Source organism: Macrobrachium rosenbergii, chromosome 36 (genome assembly GCF_040412425.1).
Source record: "Macrobrachium rosenbergii isolate ZJJX-2024 chromosome 36, ASM4041242v1, whole genome shotgun sequence".
NCBI classification, from domain to species: Eukaryota; Metazoa; Arthropoda; class Malacostraca; order Decapoda; family Palaemonidae; genus Macrobrachium; species Macrobrachium rosenbergii.
Genome location: NC_089776.1, coordinates 26611202 through 26617201, shown reverse-complemented (window position 1 = coordinate 26617201; position 6000 = coordinate 26611202). Strand labels below are relative to the sequence as shown.

The 6000-nt window shown below is 37.8% G+C and overlaps 1 long non-coding RNA gene across 1 annotated transcript in view; it reads right to left on the bottom strand.

Annotated features, from left to right (window-relative positions):
* Nucleotides 1-501, bottom strand: part of LOC136856510 (uncharacterized) — a 1698-nt gene extending 1197 nt beyond the window's left edge. Inside the window, exon 1 of the long non-coding RNA XR_010858371.1 lies at nucleotides 256-501. This is a non-coding gene — a long non-coding RNA (uncharacterized lncRNA). The remainder of the gene's footprint in view (nucleotides 1-255) is intronic.
* Nucleotides 502-6000: the final 5499 nt, after the last annotated feature.

Below are 6000 nucleotides of genomic sequence, written 5' to 3'. Positions count from 1 at the left end.
TATATATATATATATATATATATATATATATATATCTGTTTCATATATTTCATATACATGTATACATAAAAGTCAGTACGTGTGCATTTAAAGCCGTTTCCAGCTAAAAAAAAAAGTTGGACAGGCATAAAACAAGGTATTTATACATATGTGTGTGTGTGTGTGTGTGGGTCGACATGTGCATTTACACGCGTGTTTGTTAGCGCATGTGTGGGAGCGTGCATTATGCAGAAAAATATCCAGGCATTCTCTTACCACTGCAGGACTGATTCTTGAAGTGATTTTGGATCGCTGAACTTTGGGATGCACCATCCCAGACACAGAAAGTTCCATGATCATCTTGAGTTTAGACTTGATAAAAGTTTCAAGGAAGTTCAGAGCAAAGGCCTCGTTGATGTGAGCCTCAAAAGCTTTGGGTCCTCTTCCTGTCTTCCACGTTTGTCAGAAAGCTTCTCCTGTAAGCTCTTCTTGTTTTGCCTAATGGAACTACTCTTCAAGTATGAGAGAGATAGGCGCGAGGGGCATTTATATACCCAAAACAAGAGCTCTTGTTATCAGTCGAAGCAGTTAGAACCACTCGCGAACCAACCGAAGTCTACAAATCGCATTATCAGAGAAGAGATAAGTGACCTGGAGGGCATCTTGGGCATCTTACCCACCGGGGACGGGCGCTTCTTTGGTTGCTACGTCTGGATAGGCTTACATTGGCAGAAAAGGGTAAGTCGGTAGAGCTGCGGACTGTCACTCGATGGACCGGAGTTCAATTCCCCGGCCGGCTGATGAAGAGTTAGAGGAATTTATTTCTGGTGGTAGAAATCCATTTCTCGCTATAATGTGGTTCGGATTCCACAATAAGCTGTAGGTCCCGTTGCTAAGTAACCAATTGGTACTTAACCACGTAAAATAAGTCTAATCCTTCGGGCCAGCCCTAGGAGAGCTGTTAATCAGCTCAGTGGTCTGGTAAAACTAAACTATACTCTCTCTCTCTTTACATTGGCAGATAACATATTGCAGGATTTTAATCAGGAATGTGTCTATAGGGGCCACAGAACGACATGATTTTAATCGACAAAATACCTGGACTGGTTAGTGAAAAACATGATGTTACTCGGCAATTAAGCCATTGTGGGTTACTGAAGGATATGATTTTTATGATTATGTCTGTGGGTCGCGATTTTAATCGACAGTATGTGAGTACAGTTTGTCTAAAGTCAGGATTTCAATCGACAGTATGTCAGTACAGATTCTTGAAGACTTGATTTAAATGTGCATTATCTCTGAATATTTTATTGAAGGGCATGATTTTAATCAACTGAATGTCTACCATTCATATTGAAATGCATGGTTTTAATCGAATGAATACCTATGAGTTATTGAGAAATTTTAGTTCAATTGTCATAACTTCTGTAAGGCTTATTGAGGACCACGAAGTTAATCAGCATTGTTATTGAAGGGCTGTATTTTTACTGATAATTATGTCCGTACGAGATACTGTAAGATATGATTTTATTCGGCGGTATGCCTATGGGTTGCTGAACGGTCGTTCAGGTTAATGATGGGCATAATTTGGAACGACAATATTCAAAAGACGCCCTGGCAAGAGATGGTATTAATCATTAGTATTTTTGCATGGTATATTTGAAAATGCCCTTGGAATCGGTACACTTTACAAAAGCACTTTACTTTAACCGGCATTTCGTCTGAAAAGGTTACTGAAAGCTATGATTTTAATCGACAACTGTTTTGTCGAGAATTAATGAAGTTCGGCCGTTAGCCACGTGGGGCGATCCCATTCTTGTTAGAATCAACATTTTCATAAAGATTCTTGAACTACTCCAAAAACTATAATCTCGTAAAATTCCTAATAATCCTTGGACTCCTAAGGAATGCTATCATAGCTCCACGATATGATTAATTTAACTTCAGATTTAGATCATCTTTTCAAGGTTACAGGCGTAAGAACCACTACTAGTGTTTGCCAATCTGACAGTAATACAAAACATGCCATAGAACTTCAGTTAGTTCACCAATCTACTCAAAAGGCAAGCAGTTCCTGAGAGTTTAATGGATGCTCCAGAGCTGTCAAAACGCAAACAGTTCCCGAGGACTTCAGCTATTGCCCAGTAATCTTCAAAACTCATGCAGTTTAGATGAAGGCTTAATAACTGTTTCTAAGTCCTCACAATGCATGCAGTTTCTGGATGTTCAGAAGTCTTCAAAATGCACTAAGTTCCTGAGGATCCTAAAGAGGTTTAAAAGTCTTGAAAACAATAAGTTCCTGGGGATCCCATTTGTGGTTCAAAAGTCTTCAAGATGCAATAAGTTCCTGGGGATCCCATTAGTGGTTCAAAAGTCTTCAAAATGCAATAAGTTCCTGGGGATCCCATTAGTGGTTCAAAAGTCTTCAAAATGCAGTAAGTTCCTAGGGATCCCATTAGTGATTCAAAAGTCTTCAAAATGCAGTAAGTTCCTGAGCACCTTGCTGGATGTCACAAAGTTTTCATAATGCTAGCAGTTCAAGAGGTCTTCAGTGGATCAATAGATGTTTCAAATTTTAAAAACATAATTAGTTCCAAGTGATGTAGCACTGTGGTCAAGATTCTTCGATACGCACGAAGTTCCTAAGGATCTCAGTAAACAGCCTCAAAGTGCAAGCAATTCCTGAGGACCTCAAAGGATGTTCAGAAGTTTCCATAAGGCATTCGGTTCCTAGGAACCCCAATCAATATCCCAAAGTCTTTCAAAGAAAGCAGGTCCTGCGGTCATTAATGGATGTTTCCAAGCCTTCAAAATGCAAGGCGTTTCTGAGGATTGGTGGATATTCCAGTCCCCAAAATGCAAATCCCTGAGGGATCCCAGTAGATGTTCAAAAGTCTTGAAGAGACAAGCAGTTTGATTCGTTATCCGTTAGCCAGAACCAAGTAGGGTATTTGTTACTATAAGAATAAGCTAATAAGACTTTAAAGCTTCATTGTTCTCATCGATCATCCATTTTCTTATCAGTCAAAGCCAGATGTTGCTATCTCGATAAAAGGCGCCCTGACCTAGAAGATACTAGACCGCGGCAGAACATGTTCGATGCTCTATTTTTCTAACCGTCTCTCAGTGTAGCAGTGACGCCGCACAGAAACCAATGTTATCATGAATAACAAGTGCTATTTCATTATCATTATCCAGAATAATGTTTGAATAACTGTGGTGATAGTAAATGAGTAATTTCTCATTACTGGTAGTGACTCCTTTCCAGTTTAGGGCGCCTGACTTATGACAAAAAAAAAATGTAAAGGAGTCAAAGGGAGACGGAATAAAAACATAACTGTATCACTTACTCGTCAGTGATTAGAATCGAGCTTAGTAGACAACTTTTGATAAGGACTGAAAATTAATCTAAAACATTCAATTGCGATACCACAGGCACGTTGCTGCCATGCGTCCGTTATCTTTGTAATGAATAAGATGGTTGATCTCTTGGACTTAACCTTTCCAGATACACGTAAAAGTAAGGGAACGCACACACACACATATATATATGCATATACATTATGTATATTTGTATGTATATACATGTATGTGTGTTTATGGGTGTATATTTATACATATATATGCATATATATATATATATATATATATATATATATATATATATATATATATATATTATGGGTACAGTATATTATATATATATATATATATATATATATATATATATATATATATATATATGCATATATGTATGTGTGTACAGTATTTTATATATATATATATATATATATATATATATATATATATATATATATATATATATATATATATATGCATGATAATTTTTACCTAACATAAAAAAGATATAGTCAGACAGAGGCACATAAACATTAATACGAAGCCAAACACACCTAGAGACATGTTAGTGTGTTTGGCTTCGTACTAATGTCTGTTATGTGTACCTAGGTTTACCGCGTCTAGGAAAGTTAACGATGACGAATTTCCGGCGTTGCGCATTTGTATCTTCATTTGGTAACATCCTTCCTCTTCTTCTCCAAGGGAATTCGCCTGATTCTCCTCGAAGGTCACAGTTACCAAGAGTTTTTAATCGAGGTTTTTTTTTTTCATTTTCAAGATTTCAATATGAATCTTTAACTTCCTGGACTTCTCTTAAATATTATAATCAAATGATGTCAAAATTATTTTTTCATGTTTATATACTACACGTCATCATTCCTGGAAAGAATGAGAAACGGTGGTTCTATTGTCTTAGTAATATAAAATAAGTAACAATAAATTACTGAAATAACACTAGGATAGTGGCAAAAGTTAAGTATACCTTAGTTTAACCAGACCACTGAGCTGATTAACAGCTCTCCTAGGGCTGGCCCGAAGGATTGGACTTATTTTGCGTGACTAAGAACCAATTGGTTACCTAGCAACGGGACGTACAGCTTATTGTGGAATCCGAACCACATTATACCGAGAAATGAATTTCTATCCCCAGAAATAAATTCCTCTAATTGTTCATTGGCCGGCCGGAGACTTGAACTCGGGCCTAGCAGATTGCTAGTCGCGAACTCTACCGACTCGTCCAACGAGGAACTAGGATAGGGGGAACGTTAACACTAAGTTATAATAAATTTGAAAGTTCACCTTTTCCTCGCCGAGAGAGACGATGTTCTTATGGTCGACGGCAAATAAACTTTGTTACGAAATCGTTGTCAGTTGCATTATAGCTTTTGTGAGATGTCTTGATTATATTTTTGCTTTTGTTGCTATTAATGCTGTGGCTGCGAGTCATTTCGTTCCCTGCAGCAGCTGCTTTGACAGGTGTAACTGTCGTTGTGGCTCCTGACGCTCCGGAAGCTTCTGTAGCTCAAGGAAGAACAGCTGCGACTCTTTGTTTCTTCTGTAACATTTACAAAAAGTGGGTATCGTTCTCAGCTAGCACTCTGCTGGCCGCGCGTTCGGTTCTCCGCCGGCCAATGAAGAATTAGAGGAATTTATTTCTGGTGATAGAAATTTATTTCTCGCTATAATGTGGTTCGGATTCCACAACAAGCTGTAGGTCCCGTTGCTAGGTAACCAACTGGTTCTTAGCCACGTAAAATAAGTCTGATCCTTCGGGCCAGCACTAGGAGAGTTGTTAATCAGCTCAGTGGTCTGGTTAAACTAAGGTATATTGCCAGTGATATTGTAATTCATTCAACACAAACCATTGGCCTTCCAATTTTGTTATAGCGTCATCAACATGTTATTGTTTTTTTTTTTAATAAAACAAACAAGTTGCAGTTGACATTAATCGTGAATCAAAAACTATTATGAGTAAAAAAAGGTACGGGAATGGGAAACCTTATAAGAGTCAAGCTTACCATCAGAATAGTGATGGCTAACCCGATCTTGTAAGGCTTTGGTTCTAAGTCGGGCCATTTTGGATGCTGATAATTTATGGATCATTTTTATGAGTGTTGAAAAGATTTTGTCAATTAGCTAAAAAGGATTTTATTTTCTCTATGTGGAGAGGAACTGACTTCGAATGGCATAACGAGAGAGTGTGAACACTTACGTATACCCCCAGAGAGCGTCGCCTACAAATCAGGACACAAAGTGACAAGGTAAAAACCTATTTATCTGTGTCAAAGCGATAAGGAGTTTCAGACATGCTACCCGGCGTAAAAAAAAATGAACCTTAGTCACTAAGGAAGCACAACGAAGTTTGTTATCAGTTCCTCTTCCACCTTCAAGAGGTCAGTGGCTTCCATTACAAATGAAACTTGTTAGATAACATCGTAACATAACATTAGCATTTCTGACAACTGTGTGATCTCGAGAAAAGATATTCTTAACCAAAAGCTCTTAAAACATGCGTCATTACGAAACTTTTTAGTACCCTTAAAGAAGATATCTTTCATCAATAATGCACCGCTCAACGCCATGATTCAAGTCGCGTTTCTTTTAACATGGCGTTTTTCAAGAATTCGAATGTTTGTGAGGAAATGTCTTATTTCAGTTTCT